Below are 24,612 nucleotides of genomic sequence, written 5' to 3' on the forward strand. Positions count from 1 at the left end.
TCCAGGACCCGAATTTATTCTGGTCAGGCTGCACTCTCAGTTAGTTGTTCTTCCTAGGTCAATTTCTGTTATACCCTCGCCGTTGCGAGGTTCAATTGACCTGGGTTCTTGTTTTGAGTGAGCCTGTGAGCTAGGGATACCCCAGTCATGAGAACAAGCAGCCTGCTTGTCCTCGGAGAAAGCGAATGATACATACCTGTAGCAGGTGTTCTCCGAGGACAGCAGGCTGATTGTTCTCACCTACCCTCCCTCCTCCCCTTTGGAGTTGCGTTTTACTCATTTCTTTGCTTGTCATTCAACTGGGCGGGAAGACGGCCGCGCATGCGCGGTGGGTGTGCCCTGCGTGCGGGACCGCCCGCAAAGTTTTTGTTCCGGTTGGTGGGGGCTGCCGTGGACGTCAACCCAGTCGTGAGAACAATCAGCCTGCTGTCCTCGGAGAACACCTGCTACAGGTATGTATCATTTGCTGTTAGAGCCATGGCTGCATCGGTGGCTCATCTGAGATCAGACACTATTGAAGAGATCTGCAAGGCTGCGACGTGGTCATCAGTCCACACATTTACATCTCACTACTGCCTTCAGCAGGATAGCTGACGCGACAGTCGGTTTGGGCAGTCGGTGCTGCAGAATCTGTTTGGGGTTTAGAATCCAACTCCAACCCCCCTAGGCCCATTTTTTATTCTGTTCCAGGCTGCACTCTCAGTTAGATGTTTCTTGTTTTCAGGTCAATCTTTGTTATGTCCTCGCCGTTGCGAGGCCCAATTGACCTTTGTTTGTTGTGTTGAGTGAGCCTGGGGGCTAGGGATACCCCACATGTGAGAATATCAGCCTGCTTGTCCTCGGAGAAAGAGTAGTTACTTCCCTGTAGCAGGTGTTCTCCAAGGACAGCAGGCTGCATATTCTCACAAACCCTCCCACCTCCCCTTTGGAGTTGTATTTCTTTCATCTTTTGGATTCAACTGAGGAGTGTGTCTACGCGGCGAGTGGGAAGATGTGCGCGCACATGCGCGATGCAATCACTCACGCGACAGAACACACTTTGAAGAGACTTTTTAGAGTTTACTAGAAAATCCCCCGGGCCATCGTGACGTCACCCACATGTGTGACTATGCAGCCTGTCCTCGGAGAACACCTGCTACAGGTAAGTAACTACTCTTTACCCACCTTACGACCTTTATAGAATTTGCGCTTAGCGCAGCTGATCAAAACGCCTAACTTTGGGCGATCTATACAGAATTCCCCAAATGAATTAGTACATCTGAGAAAGCCCCTCCACACACATTTGTGCTTTAGGTCAAAATACATAGCCATGGCTTTAATAACACATGAAATCAAACAAAATAAAACATGGAAAAGAAAATGAGATGATACCTTTTTTATTGGACATAACTTAATACATTTCTTGATTAGCTTTCGAAGGTTGCCCTTCTTCCTCAGATCGGAATAACACATGAATATACTAAACTGGCAGAAAGAAACAACGGTGGATGACGAAGCAGGGGGATGGAACGGAATACGACTATATGCTGACTGTTCAGTATTAGTAACAGTGTCAGTAACCAAACGGCTTTTACTACCGGCACCTCGATCAACCATGCGCAGGCTTTACGTCACGAAGTGCGTCAACAGGAGGAGCCAACTTGCTAAATACACACCCACCAAGTATAGCGCTGTTCCTAGCGCCACGTACTTCGACCAGGAGCAACTCAACACGACCTAGTTTGCAAAACCGAACTTGAGCAAGAGAGAGCCAATCACAGCTCTAAATAACACAACAATGGCGTAGCAGCAGGCCAATCGGACGGCCCGAGGCGGGACGCGTCGCTAGGGTTACCGGGAGCAGGTAGTCAAGTGGGTAGACAAGGCCGAGGCTGATTGGCGACTGGGATGGAAAGGCCGTCACCAGCATGTGGGTCAGAGAAAGCACCTGAAACAGTGCACGATTCTTGCTGCTGATTGGCACGAGAGGCCTAGGTGCTTGGAGCTTGGTCTCCTAAGGAAAAGGCGATCAAGGTAAGCAAAGCCTACGGAGACCCTGCGCCTTTGGTTCTGTAATAAAATGATTTATGGGTCTGTCAGTCTGTATGTTATCACATCACGTAAGGCTTGAAAAGTAATGAAACAGGACTTGCAAAGCCAGATTTATTTTGCGAAAGTACTGTGGTTGTATTAAACTAGGAGACGAGGTTTGAGACAGTTTAACTTTAGAGGATGTCAACCTGTCACTGAGTGATATCAATAGAAACTCCTTCTTTCTCTTGCACAAAGAAATCAATTAAGGTTAGGCAGAACTTGTTTTGGATGCGGTTAAAGAAATCTGGAGCACAGAAAATGAGCTGTAATTTATTTTATGCATTTGTAGAATGTAAATACATTTATGCATACGTATTGTAGGACACCCACATTTCTTACAGTACTGTAGTTACATTTACTGAAGGGCCTATTTCCAAAGCTGCATTAGCTGTTAACATAGGAATTAACAAACACTAACAGTTAATGCAGATACCAGACTAATAGGTATCGTCAACTCAGCAGTTAATGCAATGTAGTTTCTATCGTAGCAGCTAACGCAGACTTGAATGCGATTACCTTGAGCTGCTATTGGAAAAGGTGTAAACTGAATGTTGAAATGTTCTTCTCAGTATGTTGAGAACTGAGGGGGGAAGTTAGCAAGGTATGGTAAAAGGTGAGCTTTTGCTTCTCCTTGATTTACTGTGGGAGTCGCCCGATGCTCCCAGGACAGTAAAATAGCTGAATTCACAAGTGCATTACATAGTTAGACCTTTCAGTTGCGTTATTTGCCCCTTGCATTACTTATAGGACACTAACACAGCTTGTTTTGCCCTAATGCAGTGATATTTGTTACCATGGATTACATAGTAAAAAGATGCAAATGCATGCAAATACATCTCATTACTATGGGGAGGGTATTATGGGTGGGAATTTGGTTAAATTATTCTTAGGCAAGTTTATTGAGACTGGTTTAACTTTGGAGCTTACATGATTCACTGTTTTGCCTTCTTTTGTTTTATATTAAAAACAGTTCAACATACATGCAGTTGTGCTGATATTTTGCAATTATTGCAGTATATTGCTTCATACGTGTTCTTGTTAGGATTTTAGTTGTAATGCTAATAGCAAGAACTTCCTAGCACTATTGGCAACAATTGCTGAATCATTCACAGCAAGCCTGCAGAGGTTTCCTGAAAATTATTATAGGGTTGCAAAAACTGTTTGCAATTATTTTGAAATGTTAGTGTTAGGAATTCATGCTTTATCATGAGAAAGTGACCTATTATTCTTTAAAGAGAATAAGCCTGGATTTAAAACAATTTTGTGTAGAGTATTTTTAAAGATTCCTCTGTCCTTTGTTTATTGAAAGGTTACAGGTTGGAGTTAATAGTTTTTAAGTAAAAATAGGAGCTCAATTACACTACCGTTATATGGACACAGCTATAATGAGGATACAGACATTTTGTTCAGGTTAAAAATAAATAAAAAATAAATCAATATTCAAGTTCACATGTTTGAGTGGATTGTGGTAGGGAGAAGTGACTTGGCTTAATGTGTTAAACCTGTTTACAGAGCTACCTGTCTGTCAGGAGTAGTAAACTGTCAGGAGTCATCTGAAATTTGCCTTCTGGCACCTAAAGTTTAGACAAACAGGTGCATAAAAATAAAGTAACAGCAACAACAAAAAATGTAAACTACTCCACCCCCCATTTATTATGCCACGCAACAATGCCGACACAGCCCATTCAGGGGTGTTTTACTAAGAGGCGGTAAGCCCGACCCGTGCTTATCACTTGCTAATCCGGTAGTTTCCACCCCTCCCCCCCCCCCCCTGTGCCATTTCCAGTGCTACAAAAATATTTCTGTGCTAACCTGGCGGTAACCAGGCAGCACGTAGTACTGCCCAATTACCACCTCTTTAACATTGCTTTTGACTCGTAACCACTTGTAACCACTCGCCTCCACCTACCCTCCTCTCCTCCTTCCTGTACACATTAATTGATTTGATTTGCTTACGTTATTTTTTGTCTATTAGATTGTATGGTCTTTGAGCAGGGACTGTCTTTCTTCTATGTTTGTACAGCGCTGCGTACGCCTTGTAGTGCTATAGAAATGCTAAATAGTAGTAGTAGTAGTAGGGTAAACATCGGCGCTACATTTTAAAGATGTGTTACACAGATTGATTGACATTCTTAACATGTTTTTAGGAGATGGCTTAGCCTGTTCAATCGTAATTTTATTAATCTCTAATTTTGTCATTTTATGGGCTGGCAGGATCAATATTTTATTGTTCTGAACCATTTCTATTAGTTTTTGTACCTTTTTAGAAGCTTTTAAGATGTTCTACATGCATTTTAAGGAATGTCTAACATTCTGAGGTTTCATCAGCGGTTGGACGGCATTGATTACGCCATTGGTCCGCATTGATATAATTGGTTAATTTATTTTAATTCTCTGTGCGTTCCACTACGATTTTATTGTTTCTAAGTGGTTTTAAGGAGTTTTTTTTAATAGCGATTTTGGTTGTTATGGATCCTAGAACACTCAGGATTGTTCATTGATGATTTTTATTTCAATCATTTTAGCAATCTCCCACAGATGTTAACAGTGGCAATTTTTTTGTTTTAAGAGCACTCTCTAGCTGTTTATGGTGAATTTGTGTCACGGTGGTGACAGTTTCCTTATCTGTGCTCACTTCGACCTCTGGTGGCCTGAACCGGTGGCTGCTATGAACTGTTACACGTTCCAGACTTCAGCCGAGTCCAGTCCAGATCTTCCAGGCTGCCAGACTTGCTTTTCTTTGTGCCTGAACAGCACCCGTAGCTGCCTTGTGATTCCTGCAGCAGAACTTCAGCTGCTGATGGGCTTTATTAGCCACCTGGAAACTTCTGTGTTTGCCTTTGCATCATCTAAGGTCCCTGGTATGTGGGTGTGCTCTGTGTACTTCTGCCTAGTCCAGTTTTAGTCTGAGTTTCTTGCCTGGTTCTAGTTTGTTTGTGTGTAGTTAGCTTTGGTTTTATTGCTTAGTTCCTAGTCTTGTTTCTGGTCTGCATTTCCTTGTCTTGTGTCTGTGTTTCTTTTTAGTGGCTGCTTGGCAGCTTTCAGTCCTGACTCACCTTTCTGTGTTTCTGTCTTAGTGGCTGCCTGGCAGCTTTTAGTCCTGACTCTGTTGTGTGTTTCCTGTTGGTATTCAGTTCCTGCCCTGTCCTGTAAGTCCTGCCGGCCGCCTGCACCCAGGGGCATAGGAGCCAACTTTTCAAAATTATTGGGGGTACTAAGCCCAATGGAAATGACCCCTCCCTGGACACATACAAGGAATTTTCTCAATATTGGGGGTGCTCAAGCACCCACAGAGTCGGCTCCAATGCCCAGGGGCTCAACTCCTGGGGAACGGCAGTCAAGCGCAGGTGAAGTCTAACTGTTCCTGCTCTGCCTGTTCCAGCTTGTTTGCCTCTGCTGCAACTCCAGTCCGGGGTTCCAGTCCTGTTCTGCCTTGCCTCTGGTTTGGGGGTGGTTTTGCCTGTCACTGCCGCTCCATGGCAGTGGTCCAAGGGCTCACAAACCCTGTGCTTCCGTGAGAAGCCTGACAATTTGTATCACAGGCTCATGATTTTGACCAGTTTTTGAGCCAAAATGACTTATTTTGAACTAATTTTTAAGTTTATGTTTTACACTTATTTTCAACACTTATTTTGTATGCATACTTCAGCATACATATAAGCTTGGTTGATACAGCAAGTTTGCTTTCACTGCAACCACAGCGTTTTTTTTTTTTTTTTTGGAGAGACTGTTCCCAGAATCTGTAAGTACATTTAGAACTTTTTATGTACTTTATTTTATTCTTTATCCCTTTTAGGCAACTTTTATCATCTGTGGTGTTTGTGTTTCTGTTTTAGAGCTTTCTATGTTTTTACAATCACACCAGCCTGGTTTATTTTGAAGTTTTATATCACCTGGGTAAGCCTCTCCGTTTGTCTCACTGTTTTACTATTGTACATTGTTTTAACACCTAGACACTCAGTTTTTTAACATGGTGCTGTTATTTTAAGAGTTTCTCTGATGTTCTTAGAGATTATTTATTTATTTAAATTATGCTTTTAAGATATGTTATTACCTAAGTACTTAAACATTCTCAGCTTGAGGATCCTCTGAATGTTCCTTTGGTGTTTTTAGTTTATTTATTTTCATGTCTTTTTATATGTTGTTTTTAGATACTCAACTGGCGAAACATGGCCATGTTGGGCATTTTATGTTGAATACCTGGAAGCTTTTAATCTACAAGTAAAGATATTGTTTTTGTACAAGGTCTGCCTCATTGTTTTATTGCCCGATACTGATAATTTTCTTTCCATTAGTCCCAACAGATCAATCCATAGACCCGCCCTTTCATTCTCTTGCTGTTGTGTTTGTTTGGTTTTAATGCGCCAAGTTCCTTTGTTTCTTTTTCAATCCCCCCCCCCCCCCCCCCGCCATAAAGCCTAACGGTTGTAGTGCTTTAGATGCTTAGACGCTTCCTCCCATGGGAGCAGTTGAGAGGCTTACATAGACTTTACAGAGGCAGGAGAGGTCTATCCTGTTGGTTTTTAGGTTGTTTTCACTGCTTTGGTATTAACAATACTGAGGTTTAGATGGCTGCATGTGACCAGATATAGAAACCTCTGAACTTCTCTGTATTTCCACCTGCTGTTAGAGGAACATAACTCACAAGTCTCTGGATTGATCAACTGGGACTAATGGAAAGAAAATTATCGGTAAGAACTAATTTTGCCTTCCCTGGATGACACTGAAGCATTTCGTGGAGGTAAATCAATGAGTTAATTCATATAGGACGGTGACATAAATAAAATTTGATGACCAATGCACATAGCTTGATTGAAATTCTGCTCTTTATAGGTAACTAGTGTAGATTATGAAGGAGTAGAGTAGCTTTAGCAAAGTGCAGTGATTTACAAATTAGATGAGCAGCCATGTTTTGAGCAGTTTGTAGTTTTTGGAAACTTTCTTAAAAAAGCAAGAGTTTATTGAAGCTCCCTTAAAGCTTTTCCTGTGGGATAGGAGATGTGAGCTGATCTTCCAGAACAGATTGCAGAGTCAGGCGGAGAGGTGGAAACAGCTGCCTGATTGCTGGGAACAGCTTCAGAAGTGTGCGAAGGCAAAAAGACACAGAAACTGATAGGAGCAAAGCCCCTTCTGGCAGCCTGCAGCAGGACTCGAGATCCATAGCCATTGAACCAGATCTACCCACAGCTCTGAGTCAATTGACTGCCTGCCTAACGAAAACTCAGAAATGGGCCAACAACAACAAACTTTGCCTGAACCCACATAAAACAGAGATTCTTTGGGTACCAAACACAAGAGGACAAATGCCCAACTTCAGAATACCTTTTGGGAAGTATGAACTCCCCCCAAAATCACAGGTCAGGAATCTTGGGATACTGCTAGACTCATCACTCACTCTAATCCCACAAACTCAAACAACCTTCAAAAATTGTCTTTATCACCTATGGCAGCTACAAAATCTCTCTCCATATATTGAAAAGACAAGTCTGACCGCAGTGGTTCATGCCATGATAACATCGTGACTAGACTACTGTAATTCCATGTACACTGGCCAAACCAAAAAGAGTTTGTATCATCTCCAGCTAATTAATAATGCAGCACGTCTGATAGAAGGCTACAAGTGGCTTGACTACATCACACCCTTCCAGCAAAAGCTACGCTGACTACCAGTACCTTACAGAGCTAAATGTAAAACTCTATGCTTGATTTTCAAGGTCCTCAGACAAAATGGGCTAGAGTACTTAAAGAATAAGTTAGCCCTTTACACACCTTTAAGACCTCAAAGGTCCTTTCAAGGATCATCACTATCTGTACCCTCATCAAAAGAAATTGTAGGCCTGAAATCGGGGCCTGGACAGGGCCTTGTATGAATCCTTTCGTGCCATTTCAGATGCCCTTTCAAGCTAAAGGATTTATCACATTCTGAACATTGAAATGGTTTCTCTCCTGTATGAATCCTTTTGTGCCATTTCAGATGCCCTTTCAAGCTAAAGGATTTATCACATTCTGAACAGTTAAATGGTTTCTCTCCAGTATCATTCATGCCACATATGCCTTGACTCTGAAACATTTATCACATTCTAAAGTTTGGCCGATTTGTCGAGACGGTGTGTCGGGTGAAGCTCCAAGGGCATCGCTGTGGGCTCTGCGGCCCAACCGTTGAGAGAGCCGTTGAGACCTGCTGGGCCGTTGCTGGGTGGGTCGCTGTGGCTGGTTGAGCCTGCCCTCTGGGAAACACTGGCGGATCGGCCGATTGTCGGGGCGGTGCAGCGAGTGAGGCTTTGAGGATGCCGCTGCAAGCTTTGCAGCCAACCGTTAAGAGAGGAGTGTGAGTGAGTGGGACGGAAGTTGCTGGTGTTGCGGGGCCATGCGGTGCTAGCTGCCAACGCCACTGGTGGAGAGGCACACTTACAGTATAAGGACCAGCAAGCTTCAGCTCCTGTCCTGTATGCTCCAACTTGCATCCTCTGCCCCTGCCTACATTATCTGCCCAGCCTGCATCCAACCTTAATCATCAATTCCAACCTCTGCTCTTCTGCCCCAGCTTGCATCCAACCTTAATCATCAATTCCAACCTCTGCTCTTCTGCCCCAGCTTGCATCCAACCTTAATCATCAATTCCAACCTCTGCTCTTCTGCCCCAGCTTGCATCCAACCTTAATTATCAGCTCCAACCTTTACTCTTTCGTCCCTGCGGCGTCCTCTGCTCCAGCCTGCATCCTCTGTTCCTACCTGCATTCTCTGCCCCTGCCTGCATCCTCTGCCCCATTCTGCATTCTCTGCCTACCTGCATCCTCTGCCCCAATCTGCATCATCTGCTCCAGCCTACATCATCTGTTCCTGCCTTCAGCCTCAGCTGCCTCACCTTTCTTTCTGACTGTTAGCTAATGTCTTGGACTGCCTGAGTGTATACAAACGGCTCCATTTCACATTCTCCTCCTAGTACTGTCCTTTCCCAATCTTCTTCTCCACCCGAAACTACTATGCACTACAATTGTACATTGCCCTATCGTTCACTATATTACCTCACCATCTCTCTTGTCCTCTTCCTTCCTCCTTGCTTTCTGCCTTCAACACTTCATTCCTTCCATCTTACCTTCCCCATTCTATCTGAACTCATCTTGCCTTCGTCGCCTTCATCGCCACTCTTCTCCTACTCTATTCCGTACTCTCTTACTCCTTCTTCTTCTCTCTGCTGGAGACATCAACCCCAATCCTGGTCCCCCCCACCAACCCTCATCCTACTTGTGCAGGTCGCATCGTGACCTCTCCAACCTCATCTCTATTTCTCTCCTCCCCCCCTCTTCTCTGCCCTTCACATGTGCCCTATGGAATGCCCGCTCCATCTGCAACAAACTTTCCTATATCCATGACCTTTTTATCACTTGTAGCCTCCATCTGCTCATAATAACTGAAACTTGGCTCTGCCCTAATGACTCTGCTTCAGTCGCAGCCCTCTGCCATGGTGGTTATCTCTTCTCCCATACTCCTCGCCCTATTGGCCGCGGTGGTGGTGTTGGACTATTACTCTCACCCGCTTCCAAATTTCAATCTCTTCTGCCACCTCAGTCTCTCTGTTTTTCTTCCTTTGAAGTCCACTCTGTCCGCCTATTCACTTCTTTGCCTCTTCGAATAGCAGTTATTTATCGTCCCCCTGATAAATCTCTTTCATCCTTTCTCAGCGACTTTGACACTTGGCTTCCTTCTTTCATGATCCTTCCTCCCCTCCCTCATCCTTGGTGACTTTAACATTCATGCTAATGACCCCTCCAACTCTTATGTCTCCCATTTCCTCACCTTAACATCCTCCTTCAATCTTCAACTATGCTCCACTTCCCCTACCCACCAAAATGGTCACTGTCTTGATCTTATCTTCTCCTATAACTGCTCTCCCTCCAATTCCTTTATCTCAGATCTTCCCCTCTCTGACCATCATCTAATAACCTTCACACTTAAAACTTCCTCCTGCCCAATCCCGTCCAATCTTAACCAGACAACGCCAATGTCCTATTGTAACTTCATGCAACACACAGTGACACCTCAGTACTCATGTGCTTCTTGTTCATCTTGCCTGCAACATGGTGCTGCAGGCTCTGACACCCCTGTGGAAGGGCCCGCAACCGGATGAGCACCTACCAAAAAAAAAAAAAGAGGCCAGCCGATTAACAACCGGCTGCTGAGCCCACTGTTACTGGTCCCTTCCAGCACCCCACAGCACGTCACATTACTCATCACCTTCTCTGTCCTCGGTTGTGGGACCTGGGGTCGCACCTGGCAATCTGGTGTCATCTTCCAAATGTTCACCTACAAAGACAAACACAAACGAGTTTGATCCAAACCCACCCATCACCACAGTTCTTACCACCACCACACTGCAACATGCAAAACAAACTCACCCTCCATATCACCAATGGCCTCCTCCGACGTGTCAACACCACCACACAGGCCGACTACCTGCTCACGCCCAAGGTTGGGCAACACAGCCTCCTCCAGGGGAGTCAGCTCCAAGGCACAGCGAGGGCCACCCCCTGTACCCTTTCCATGTTTCCACTTCCGTGCCTTGGCTTTGACGATACTCCTGAAGTCTTGCCAACGATGCTTACACTGCTCCATCAGGATGAGCAGGTAGCCGCAGAAATGATAAAAGAAATCAGAGACGCAAACAAAATGGGCAATGTGATAATAATGGGTGACTTCAATTATCCAAATATAGACTGGGTAAATGTAACATCGGGACATGCTAGAGAAGTACAATTCCTTGTTGAAATCAAGGACAGCTTTATGGAGCAGCTGGTGCATGAGCCAACGAGAGAAGGAAAAATTCTAGACTTGGTCCTTAGTGGAGCGCATGATCTGGTGAGGGACGTTATGGTACTGGGGCCGCTTGATAACAGTGATCATAATATGATCAGTTTTGATATCAACCTTGAAGTAACTATACACAGGAAGTCAAATACGTTAGCGTTTAACTTTAAAAAAGGAGACTATGATAAAATGAGAAGAACGGTTAAAAAAAAAACTTACGGGGGCAACTGAGAGGGTAAAAACTGTACAACAGGCATGGACACTGTTCAAAAATACCATCCCGAAAGCCCAGGCCAAACATATTCCGCGAATTAGAAAAGAAAAACGGAAGTCCAAAAGACAGCCGGCGTGGTTGAAAAGTGAGGTGAAGGAAGCTATTAGGGCTAAAAGAAATGCCTTCAGAAAATGGAAGAAGGAACTGTCTGAAAATAACAAGAAGAAGCATAAGGAGAGTGTCAAAGCAAATGCAAGGCGCAGATAAAGAAGGCCAAGAGGGATTACGAAAAAAAAGATAGCATTACAGGCAAAAAAACATAGTAAAATTTTTTTTCGGTATATTAAAAGCAGGAAGCCGGCAAAAGAATCGATTGGGCCGCTGGATGACCGAGGGGTAAAAGGGGCAATCAAGGAAGACAAAGATGTAGCGGAGAGATTGAATGAATTCTTTCCTTCGGTCTTCACCGAGGAAGATTTGGGTGGGATACCGGTGTCGGAAATGGTATTTTTATTTTATTTAACACATTTATACCCCACATTTTCCCACCTACTTGCAAGCTCAATGTGGCTTACACAATACCGTAGAGACAGGTTCCGGTTCAGTAAAATACAAATACACAATATAGTAGTAGGCATATAAGAAACAAATAAAAGCAACAAAGCAAAGCAGCTAACATACAGCATAAGAACATAAGACTAGCCATACTGATTCATACCAATGGTTCATCTAGCCCAGTATCCTGTTTCCAATAGTGGCCAAGCCAGGTCACAAGCACCTGGCAGAAACCCAGTTAGCAGCAACATTCCATGCTACCAATACCAGGGCAAGTAGTGGCTTCCCCATGGCTATCTCAAGAGCAGACTATGGACTTTCCCTCCAGAAACTTGTCCAAATCTTTTTTAAACCCAGTTACGCTAACTGCTGTTACCAATCCCAGGGCAAGCAGTGTCTTCCCCATCTCTCTCAACAGCAGACTATGGACTTTTCCTCCAGGAACGTGTCCAAACTTTTTTCTAAACCTAGATATGCTAACTAAACAGCAGAGCTGAGCTATTTATTGAGTGAAATAATATTTCCTCCTAATTGTGTTAAAAGTATTTCCATGTGGTGTATTTCAAGCGGACGAGTCGGAAAAACTTACTGAGTTCACGGTAAACCTGGAGGACATAATGGGGCAGTTCAGCAAACTGAACAGTAGCAAATCTCCTGGACCGGATGGTATTCATCCTAGAGTACTGATAGAACTGAAAAATGAGCTTGCGGAGCTACTGTTAGTGATATGCAATTTATCCTTAAAGTCGAGCGTGGTACCAGAAGATTGGAGGGTTACCAATGTAACGCCAATTTTCAAAAAAAGGTTCCAGGGGAGATCTAGGAAATTATAGACCGGTGAGTCTGACATCGGTGCCGGGGAAAATGGTAGAGGCTATTATTAAAAACAAAATTACAGAGCACATCCAAGGACATGGATTACTGAGACCAAGTCAGCACGGCTTTTGTGTGGGGAAATCTTGCCTGACCAATTTACTTCAATTCTTTGAAGGAGTAAACAAACGTGGACAAAGGGGAGCCGGTTGATATTGTGTATCTGGATTTTCAAAAGGCGTTTGACAAGGTACCTCATGAAAGGCTACAGAGGAAATTGGATGGTCATGGGATAGGAGGAAATGTCCTATTGTGGATTAAAAACTGGTTGAAGGATAGGAAACAGAGAGTGGGATTAAATGGGCAGTATTCACAATGGCGCAGGGTAGTTAGTGGGGTTCCTCAGGGGTCTGTGCTAGTACTGCTGCTTTTTAATATATTTATAAATGATTTAGAGATGGGAGTAACTAGCGAGGTAATTAAATTTGCTGATGACACAAAGTTATTCAAAGTCATTAACTCACGAGAGGATTGTGAAAAATTACAGAAGGACCTTACGAGACTGGGAGACTGGGCGTCTAAATGGCAGATGACGTTTAATATGAGCAAGTACAAGGTGATGCATGTGGGAAAAAAGAACCCGAATTATAGCTACGTCATGCAAGGTTCCACATTAGGAGTTACGGACCAAGAAAGGGATCTGGGTGTCGTCGTCGATAATACACTGAAACCTTCTGCTCAGTGTGCTGCTGCGGCTAGGAAAGCGAATAGAATGTTGGGTATTATTAGGAAAGGTATGGAAAATAGGTGTGAGGATGTTATAATGCCGTTGTATCGCTCCATGGTGCGACCGCACCTTGAGTATTGTGTTCAATTCTGGTCGCCACATCTCAAGAAAGATATAGTAGAATTGGAAAAGGTGCAGCTAAGGGCGACAAAAATGATAGCGGAGATGGGACGACTTCCCTATGAAGAAAGACTAAGGAGGCTAGGGCTTTTCAGTTTGGAGAAGAGATGGCTGAGGGGAGACATGATAGAGGCTTATAAAATAATGAGTGGAGTGGAACAGGTGGATGTGAAGCTTTCCAAAAATACTAGGACTAGGGGGCATGCGATGAAACTACAGTGTAGTAAATTTAAAACAAACCGTAGAAAAACTTTCTTCACCCAACGCATAATTAAACTCTGGAATTCGTTGCCGGAGAACGTGGTGAAGGCGGTTAGCTTGGCAGAGTTTTAAAAGAGGTTAGGCGGTTTCCTAAAGGACAAGTCCATAAACCACTACTAAATGGACTTGGGAAAAATCCACAATTCCAGGAATAACATGTATAGAATGTTTGTACATTTGTTAAGCTTGCCAGGTGCCCTTGGCCTGGATTAGCCGCTGTCGTGGACAGGATGCTGGGCTCGACAGACCCTTGGTCTTTTCCCAGTGTGGCATTACTTATGTACTTATGTAATACATTAGCATTTAACTTTCAAAAAGCATTTAACTTTGAAAAAAAAAAAAACTTAGTGGAGCAGCTGCAAGGGTCAAAAATGTACATCTGGTTTGGATGCTGTTCAAAAATACCATCCTGGAAACCAAACGACAGCCGGCATGGTTAAAAAATGAGGTGAAGGAAGTTATTAGAGCTAAAAGAAAATCCTTCAGAAAATGGAAGAAGGATCTGACTGAAAATAATAAGAAACAGTATAAGGAATGGCAAGTCAAATTGAAAGCATTGGAGGCAAAAACACATAGTAAAAGTTTTTTTTTTTTTTTAGGTATATTAAAAGCAAGAAGCTGGCAAAAGAATCACTTGGAACACTAGATGACCCAGGGTTAAAAGGGGTAATGAGGGAAGTCAAAGCCATAGTAGAGAGATTAAATGTATTCTTTGCTTCGGTCTTCACCGAGGAAGATTTGAGAGAGATACTGGTGCCAGAAATGGTATTCAAAGCTGATGAGTCGGAGAAACTGAATGAAATCGCTATAAACCTGGAGGATGTAATGGCTCAATATGACAAATTAAAGAGTAGCAAATCTCTTGGACTGGATGGTTTTCATCCCAGAATACTGATAGAATTGAAAAATGAACTTGTGTAACTACTGTTAGTAATATGTAATTTATCTTTAAAATCGAGAATGGTACCATAAGATTGGAGGGTGGCCAATATAATGCCGATTTTTAAAAAAGGTTCCAGAGGAGATCCTGGAAATTATAGACCAGTGATCTTGACGTCGGTGCCGGGCAAAATGGTAGAGACTATTATAAAGAACAAAATTACAGAGCATATTCAAAAGCATGGATTAATGAGACAAAGCCAACATGGATTTAGTGAAGGGAAATCTTGCCTCACCAATCTATTACATAGTAACATAGTAGATGACGGCAGAAAAAGACCTGCACGGTCCATCTAGTCTGCCCACGATAAACTCATATGTGTATACCTTACCTTGATTTGTACCTGTCTTTTTCAGGGCACAGACTGTATAAGTCTGTCCAGCAGTATTTCCCGCCTCCCATCACCGGCTCTGGCACAGACCCCGTATAAGTCTGCCCTCCCCTATCCTAGCCTCTCAACCACCAACCCCTCTTCCCCCCGCCACCCAATTTCAGCTAAGCTTCTGTGGATCCATTCCTTCTGCACAGGATTCCTTTATGCCTATCCCACGCATGTTTGAATTCCGTTACCGTTTTCATCTCCACCACCTCCCGCGGGAGGGCATTCCAAGCGTTCACCACCCTCTCTGTGAAGAAATACTTCCTGACATCTTTCCTGAGTCTGCCCCCCTTCAATCTCATTTCATGTCCTCTCGTTCTATCGCCTTCCCATCTCCGGAAAAGATTGGTTTGCGGATTAATACCTTTCAAATATTTGAACGTCTGTATCATATCACCCCTGTTCCTCCTTTCCTCCAGAGTATACATGTTCAGGTCAGCAAGTCTCTCTTCATACGTCTTGGAACGCAACTCCCATACCATCCTCGTAGCTTTTCTTTGTACCGCTTCCATTTTTTTAACATCCTTCGCAAGGTACAGCCTCCAAAACTGAACACAATACTCCAGGTGGGGCCTCACCAACGTCTTATACAGGGGCATTAAAACCTCCTTTCTTCTGGTCACACCTCTCTCTATACAGCCTAGCAACCTTCTCGCTACGGCCACCGCCTTGTCGCACTGTTTCATCACCTTCAGGTCCTCAGATACTATCACCCCAAGATCCCTCTCCCCGTCCGTGTCTATCAGGCTCTCCCCACCTAACACATACGCCTCCCTTGGATTTCTACTCCCTAAGTGCATCACTTTGCATTTCTTTGCATTGAATTTTAATTGCCAAATGTTAGACCATTCTTCCAGCTTCTTCAGATCTTTTTTCATGTTTTCCACTCCCTCCAGGGTGTCCACTCTGTTGCAAATCTTGGTGTCATCCGCAAAAAGGCAAACTTTACCTTGTAACCCTTCGGCAATGTCACTCACAAATATATTGAACAGAATGGGCCCCAGCACCGATCCCTGAGGCACTCCACTACTCACCTTTCCCTCCTCCGAGCGAACTCCATTTACCATCACCCTCTGGCGTCTGCCCGTCAACCAGTTCCTAATCCAGTTCACCACTTCGGGTCCTATCTTCAACCCTTCTAGTTTATTCAAGAGCCTCCTGTGGGGAACCGTGTCAAAAGCCTTGCTGAAATCTAAGTAGATGACGTCCATAGCACGTCCTTGATTTAATTCTCCTGTCACCCAGTCAAAGAATTCAATGAGATTCGTTTGGCACGATTTCCCTTTGGTGAAACCATGTTGTCTCGGATCTTGCAACTTATTGGCTTCCAGGAAATTCACTATCCTTTCCTTCAGCATGGCTTCCATTACTTTTCCAATAACCGAAGTGAGGCTTACCGGCCTGTAGTTTCCAGCTTCTTCCCTATCACCACTTTTGTGAAGAGGGACCACCTCCGCCGTTCTCCAATCCTTCGGAACCTCTCCCGTCTCCAAGGATTTATTAAACAAATCTTTAAGAGGACCCGCCAGAACCTCTCTGAGCTCCCTCAGTATTCTGGGGTGGATCCCGTCCGGCCCCATGGCTTTGTTCACCTTTAGCTTTCCAAGTTGTTCATACACACTCTCTTCCACTTCATTCTCAGGTGTACTTTTGCCAGTCCCTCTCGGTCCTTCCCCAGGATTTTCTTCAATGAAAACAGAACAAAAGTATCTATTTAGCAAATTGGCTTATTTTCATCATTTTCTACATAGCGTTTTGCTGTATCTTTTAGTCTCACAATCCCCTTTTTAGTCTTTCTCCTTTCACTAATATACCTGAAGAAGTTTTTGTCTCCCCTCCGTACATTTCTAGCCATTTGTTCTTCCGCTTGCGCCTTTGCCAGACGTACCTCTCTCTTGGCTTCTTTCAGTTTCATCCGGTATTCCTCCCCGTGTTCCTCTACTTTGAAGGGGTGAACACACATGTGGATAAAGGTGAGCCGGTTGATAATGAAAGACTCCAGAGGAAATTGTAGAGTTATGTGATAGGAGATAGTGTACTATTGTGGATTAAAAAACTAGTTAAAGATAGAAAACATGTCAGTATTCTCAATGCAGAAGGTAGATAGTGGTGTTCCCCAGGGGTCTGTGCTGGGACCGTTGCTTTTTAAAAAAAACTTTTTATTCTTTTTTTTTATCATAATATAAAAAACAAACGCTCTTCAATATAGCATGTTAAACACTACAGATATGTAACGTAATCATCTAAGTCATTCAACTGCAACAGTTACTTTTTGTTCCCCTGTTCTTCCCTCCCCCCCCCCCCCCCCCCCCCCATCATCGGTACAGTGTATAGCATCTTTAAATCCCTCTCCATTGTTCATACATATGCCATATTTTTTGGAATTGTTGTACTTGCCCTTTTCGGCTGTCAATTTTGACATTTGATAGAGATGATGCAGTCTACCCTTTATTATCTGCATTTTGGGGACTTCCTTCTGTCTCCACACTTGAGCTAAAGCCAGTTTAGCTGCTCCCAGGAGATGAATAGCCAGCTTATGACAGTGTATAGGGCTCTTCCCAGGGCGTGTGTTCAGTTGGCAGTATTGGGCCTGAACCGGGTATGTTATCTTTATCATGTCATATATCATGTCTAGAATCTCGGTCCAGAACCCCTGAACCCGGGGACAATCCCACCAGATGTGCCAAAATGTCCCTCGCCCCCCACATTCTCTCCAGCAATCTGTTGCAATCTGTGGATAGAATTTATGTAGACGCACCGGGGTATAATACCATCTATACAAAATATATCCGTTTTCTGCCAGTGACTGGGCGGCGGCCGGCTTCAACAGATGTCTATACCCGGCGGCCCACCATTCCTCTGTATTCTGCGTCTTAAGGTCTTCCTCCCATCGTCTCGTATAGAAACCTTGGGGCGACGAGAGGAGGAGCAATGCTCTATATAAGCGTGTTATGCTACCTCTCCCACCCCCCCCCCACCCCCTAATCGCCTGCTCTAGCCTTGTCTCAGCCAGTTCCAGCTCATCCCTGGCCCGCCTCAAGATGTAGTTCCTTAAGCAGACATAAAAGACCAGGTCTCTTTCCTCCAGATCAAACTCTTCCTGCAATTCTTCAAAGGTTTTTATTTCTCCATTACTCCACAGCTGTCCCAGCCTATTGAGCCCTTTCTTGGCCCACACTAAGTATGTTCTCTCTTCTACCCCAAGGGGGAAGCCCGGTGCGCCCCGTATGGCCATCTGTAAAAAGTATTTTCTATCTGGAAACACCTTTCTCCTGATTTGGAGCCATGTATTTAATAAGTGTTTGAGGCCCACCGGGACTCCCCCTGCAGCTGCTAAGATCTCTCTTCCCGAGCCCCACAATATATCACTCAAGTATCGGGTCCCCAGCCACACTCTTTCCCAATGTAGCCACTTCTTGGTATTCATTGGATCCCACTCCGCTAGGATTCTAAGTTGTGCCACCCGGTAATATAGGTAAAAATTGGGGACTCCCATTCCACCCTTAGCTGGAGTTTGAAACATCATACTCCTTCGTACTCTAGGTGGTCTCTTTCTCCAAATGTATGCAAACATTTTCTTATTTAGCTGTTGAAAGAAAGCTCGGGGAATCGGCAGCGGGAGTGCCAAAAATAGATAAAGCAATTTAGGTAAAAGCATCATCTTTACGGCGTGAATTCTACCCAACCATGTTATTGTTAGGCCTTTCCATCTGTCCAACTCGCCAAACAACTCTCTCATTTTCTTTGGGAAATTTTCCTGAAATATATTCTCAATCCTAGGAGTGACCATTATGCCTAGATATCTGATTGCTTTGGTTGCCCATTGAAACAGGTATAGTTCCTTCAACCTCTGGGCCTCTTCCTGGGGCATGGTAAGGTTAAGTATCTCTGATTTATTTACATTTATTTTAAATCCCGACATCTTCCCGTACTGCCGCAATTCCTCCATCACCTGCTAGAGCGACTGTGCGGGGCAGGCCAATGTCATCAACACATCATCAGCGCATAATCTTATGCTCTCGCTTCCCTCTAATTACTCCCCGTATATTCCCGTGCTTTGTAATCCTCTTAGCTAAAGGTTCAATTGACAGTGCAAAAAGCAGAGGAGAGTTCAGCAATTTCTTATGAGACCCATTTATTTTTAACATTGCCATAGGGCTAGTGTATAGCAATTGCAACCACTTTAGAAATCTCCCACCCATTCCTATCTGTTCTAAGACTGCAAATAGAAAGGACCATTCCACTCGGTCAAAGGCCTTTTCCGCATCTACCGAAAACAGAATTACCGAGTCTGTTTCATCAGACACCTGCTGGATTATATGCAGCAGGCATCTGATCTTATCTATAAAGCCCGCCTGATCATCGTGTATGATATGTGGTAATACCTTCTGTAGCCTATTTGCTAGGATTTTAGTGAAGATTTTGTAGTCAATATTTAATAGCGATATGGGCCTGTACGAGCCACAACTCAGGAGGTCTTTCCCTGGTTTCTGTATTAAAACTACTTCGGCCAGTCTCCAGGAGTATGGTAACTCCCCTGCCTCATCAAAGGATGTTATTACCTTCAACAGCAGAGGAGCCAGCCATTTAGCAAACATTTTATAGAAACGTGCGGGAAAGCCATCTGGTCCGGGGGCTTTATTCATGGGCAGTTTCCTGATCACTGTCTCTACTTCTTCTAATGTCATGGGGTTTGATAAGATTTCAAGCGCTTCCACAGACAATGTTGGGAGCCTGACTTCCTGCAAATACTTCTCTATATCTTCCTGAGTGGTTTCCTGTTCTGATTTATATGTTTGGGCATAATAGTCCCAAAATATTGTCTGTATCTCTTCTACTTGAGTCAACAATCTACCCGCGTCGTCATATATACCCGATATATAGTTCCTCTGGGTTTGCTTTTTTAATTTATTGGCCAGGAGCCTACTAGCTTTGTTCCCAAATTCGAAGTGTTCTTGCTGAGCTTGTTGCATCTGGTGCGCTATATCTGACAATTGCAATTCATTAAGCTTGGCCCTATGTTGTTGTAATTCCTGCAATGTTTTTGTATCCGTCTGGTCAATTTTATGTGCCCTCTCACTAAGTTCTATCTTTTTTCACAGATCAGTCTCCTGCCCTGTCTTTTTTTTTTTGTTGTTGGTATAGGACTGCAGAGCTATTAATTGACCTCTAAGGACCGCTTTCATGCCCTCCCATACATGTGCTGGGTGTACCTCTCCCGTGTCATTGTACTTTATATATTCCGTGATATAGTTTTCTATTACAGGTATGTTTTGTGGATCTAACAGCAGTGCCTCATTTAGCCTCCAGAGCTTCCGCCCTTTTCTCCTGAGTACCTGTTAGCATCGTTAATACTACCATAGAGTGGTCTGACCAGGCACACGATTCTATCGCCACCTTGTCTGTTTTGGTTCTCATTGTCACATCTCCCAACCAATAATCAATCCTTGAGTACTTGTTATGTGTGGGTGCATAATGAGTGTAGTCTTTTTCCATCCCATGAGTGTCTCGCCATAGGTCTATGAGTCCCCATCTTGCCATCCAGGCCTTAAAGGCCATACGCTCCCCCTTGGCATAGCCCTCTGCACAACCCGAGTTATCTAACTTTGGGTTAGTCGTCAAATTGAAATCTCTTCCCACTAGCAAATGGCCTTTGGCATGCCCCGGAGGACCCGTTCCAATTCTCCCAGGAACACCTTTTGACCCTCATTGGGTGCATAGACGCACAGTAGAGTATAGTACACATTATATTTAGAGACTATCAACAGTAAATATCTGCCCGCTTTATCTTTAATTGTTTTATGTATTATCCAAGGGTGGGAACTCGAGAGCGCAATCAAGACCCCTCTTTTTTTTCTTATCCTCTATACTGGATGCGCAGACTGTATTGGGATACTGTTTATGTTTTACTAGGTATTCATGCTGTCTTTTAAGATGGGTCTCTTGTAGAAACACCACGTCTGCCTTTTGACGCAGCATTTCTCTGAACATCTGCTTACGTTTTTGCGGGGAATTTAATCCCCGTACATTTACAGTAACATATTTAACCATGGCAGTATAGTAATATACAGTGGGGGAAATAAGTATTTGATCCCTTGCTGATTTTGTAAGTTTGCCCACTGACAAAGACATGAGCAGCCCATAATTGAAGGGTAGGTTATTGGTAACAGTGAGAGATAGCACATCACAAATTAAATCCGGAAAATCACATTGTGGAAAGTATATGAATTTATTTGCATTCTGCAGAGGGAAATAAGTATTTGATCCCCCACCAACCAGTAAGAGATCTGGCCCCTACAGACCAGGTAGATGCTCCAAATCAACTCGTTACCTGCATGACAGACAGCTGTCGGCAATGGTCACCTGTATGAAAGACACCTGTCCACAGACTCAGTGAATCAGTCAGACTCTAACCTCTACAAAATGGCCAAGAGCAAGGAGCTGTCTAAGGATGTCAGGGACAAGATCATACACCTGCACAAGGCTGGAATGGGCTACAAAACCATCAGTAAGACGCTGGGCGAGAAGGAGACAACTGTTGGTGCCATAGTAAGAAAATGGAAGAAGTACAAAATGACTGTCAATCGACAAAGATCTGGGGCTCCACGCAAAATCTCACCTCGTGGGGTATCCTTGATCATGAGGAAGGTTAGAAATCAGCCTACAACTACAAGGGGGGAACTTGTCAATGATCTCAAGGCAGCTGGGACCACTGTCACCACGAAAACCATTGGTAACACATTACGACATAACGGATTGCAATCCTGCAGTGCCCGCAAGGTCCCCACATGTGACGGCCCGTCTGAAGTTTGCCAGTGAACACCTGGATGATGCCGAGAGTGATTGGGAGAAGGTGCTGTGGTCAGATGAGACAAAAATTGAGCTCTTTGGCATGAACTCAACTCGCCGTGTTTGGAGGAAGAGAAATGCTGCCTATGACCCAAAGAACACCGTCCCCACTGTCAAGCATGGAGGTGGAAATGTTATGTTTTGGGGGTGTTTCTCTGCTAAGGGCACAGGACTACTTCACCGCATCAATGGGAGAATGGATGGGGCCATGTACCGTACAATTCTGAGTGACAACCTCCTTCCCTCCGCCAGGGCCTTAAAAATGGGTCGTGGCTGGGTCTTCCAGCACGACAATGACCCAAAACATACAGCCAAGGCAACAAAGGAGTGGCTCAGGAAGAAGCACATTAGGGTCATGGAGTGGCCTAGCCAGTCACCAGACCTTAATCCCATTGAAAACTTATGGAGGGAGCTGAAGCTGCGAGTTGCCAAGCGACAGCCCAGAACTCTTAATGATTTAGAGATGATCTGCAAAGAGGAGTGGACCAAAATTCCTCCTGACATGTGTGCAAACCTCATCATCAACTACAGAAGACGTCTGACTGCTGTGCTTGCCAACAAGGGTTTTGCCACCAAGTATTAGGTCTTGTTTGCCAGAGGGATCAAATACTTATTTCCCTCTGCAGAATGCAAATAAATTCATATACTTTCCACAATGTGATTTTCCGGATTTAATTTGTGATGTGCTATCTCTCACTGTTACCAATAACCTACCCTTCAATTATGGGCTGCTCATGTCTTTGTCAGTGGGCAAACTTACAAAATCAGCAAGGGATCAAATACTTATTTCCCCCACTGTATTGGCTATCCAAATGAGAACCTTGTCATGTACCAAGATGATATTCCCCTTCTCCTATCTTCCCCACCCTCCTCCCCTCAATGTCGCAGTACCCCAAACATTTTCAACTTCCCTACCCTCCTCCCCCCTCCCATCAACCCTACCCCAGAACCATAGCATCCTTACCCAAAATTAGGTCAGAGCTTGAGGGGAGGGACGTGACCCTCTTGCCCTCTTCCACCTCATATCTCTACCAACAGTCACTCTTATCTATTGGCCCTCTGAGCAACACGGCCATATTATATTTATCCCAACTTAACTTTTCAACCAAACAAACACAGTCAAACAGCCATCCAGTTCCACTCGCTTCCCCGAGTGTACTGTTAGCTTTCAGCCGGCCAGACTCCATCCAACATCCCGCAGTATGATGATCCCTCAGGTGAGGCGACCCGCTGACTTCTGGCGTTGCAGACGCCTCTGGCCTACTCGCTGCCATTTCGGGTGGGTCCACTGATCTTGGACTGGCCGTGTGGCAGCTGGCGTGGAAGGCGGATCTGCCTGCTGACCTCCCTGAAGAATCTCGTGGGCCTCTGCCAGTGATTTTATTTGATGCTGCTGTCCATCTTTATAAAATGCTATCGCAAACGGATATCTCCAATGGTAGCGAATCCCCAATTCTCTTAATTTGGTGGTAAGTGGCTTGAGGTCTGCTCTTCGTTTTAGGGTGATCGCGGCCAGGTCCTGATACATTTCTATAGGGTACGAATCCCACTTAAAGTCATTTGTTCGTCGGGCTGCCGCTAGCACTCGCTCTTTTAATTTGAAGTCCTGGAAGCATGCTATTATGTCCTTAGCGAGATTTTGTCTATTGGCGCCTAGTGCCCAATGCGCCCGTTCCAGGATTATGTTTTCTGGTGGGACCGGGTCAGCTGAGTCCGCTAGTATAGAGCTTACAATTTTCTGCACCACCTCTTCGCTATTTTGGTAAGTCGGGGTCTCAGGCACTCCGTGAAATCGGAGGTTGTGGCGTCTACTCCTGTTTTCCAGGTCCTCCAATTTATCATTGATTATTCGCTGCCCCAGCCGCTCATCTGCTTTTTGCCTCTCCAAGGAGCCCAGAGTCTCTGCATGTTCGTCTATGCTATTCTCCACTTCCTCAACTCTGTGCCCCAGCTCCTTTATCTCACCTCTGAGATCGTCTCCAAGAGTAGCCAGCTCCGAGCGCATTGCTTTCAAATCGGATCGAATCTCTTGGATCCAGCCGCATAGTTCCGGTAGTCCGGCGGTCTCCGAGTCCCCACGGCCTTGCGTTGCAAACAGATCCCCCGAGGATGGGATCTCTGCCGCGATTTGGTCCGCCGTCTCCTCATGCGCTCGAGCCGCCATGTTTTTTTGGGACGCGTCGCTCTCAAATGCGAACTGCGAGAGATTGATGGGGTCCGCTTGCTTCTGCATGGCCATGTCGAGTTCTCGCCACTCTGCTGCTTCAGCAGCTGATTTTCTCCGGTTGCTCACTGAGCCTACACGGTCAAGAACGCTAATTATTGCAGTGGGCATTCGGGAGCACGGCTCTTAAGCGGCCATGTTCTCCGATGACATCACTTCCTCTGGTGGACCATTGCTTTTTTAACATATTTATAAATGATCTAGAGATGGGAGCAACTAGTGAGATAATTTGTTGTTTATCGTTTGTTTATTTACTAGACAGTTTCTTATTACAGAATTAAATTTGCTGACGTCACAAACTTATTCAAAGTCGTTAAATTGCGGGAGGATTGTGAAAAATTACAAGATGACCTTACGAGTCTGGGCATACAAATGGCAGATGATGTTTTATGTGAGCAAGTGCAAAGTGATGCATGTGGGGAAAAAGGAACCTGAATTCTCCGAGTACAAGCAGGCTGAGTAATTCTCACAAGTGGGTCGATGATCCGCATCGGCCCAGGAACTGGCATATTGAATACCAAAAAGGAAAATATTTTGCTAGAGACCCCTGGCGCGTGTGCCACACTGCACGGCATATTCGTGGAGTGTCTAT

General features: G+C 44.5%; 1 protein-coding gene across 2 annotated transcripts in view; it reads left to right on the forward strand.

Moving 5' to 3' along the window:
• The first annotated feature begins 1,830 nt into the window (after nt 1–1,830).
• Nucleotides 1,831–24,612, forward strand: part of NUCB2 (nucleobindin 2) — a 243,995-nt gene continuing 221,213 nt past the window's right edge. The window contains exon 1 of one of the 2 annotated variants that reach the window (XR_003941930.1): nt 1,831–2,013. The gene's annotated coding sequence lies outside the window, so the exon portion shown is untranslated. The remainder of the gene's footprint in view (nt 2,014–24,612) is intronic. The other variant, XM_030201064.1, reaches the window with a different exon arrangement.

Source organism: Microcaecilia unicolor, chromosome 4, assembly GCF_901765095.1.
Source record: "Microcaecilia unicolor chromosome 4, aMicUni1.1, whole genome shotgun sequence".
Lineage (NCBI taxonomy): Eukaryota > Metazoa > Chordata > Amphibia > Gymnophiona > Siphonopidae > Microcaecilia > Microcaecilia unicolor.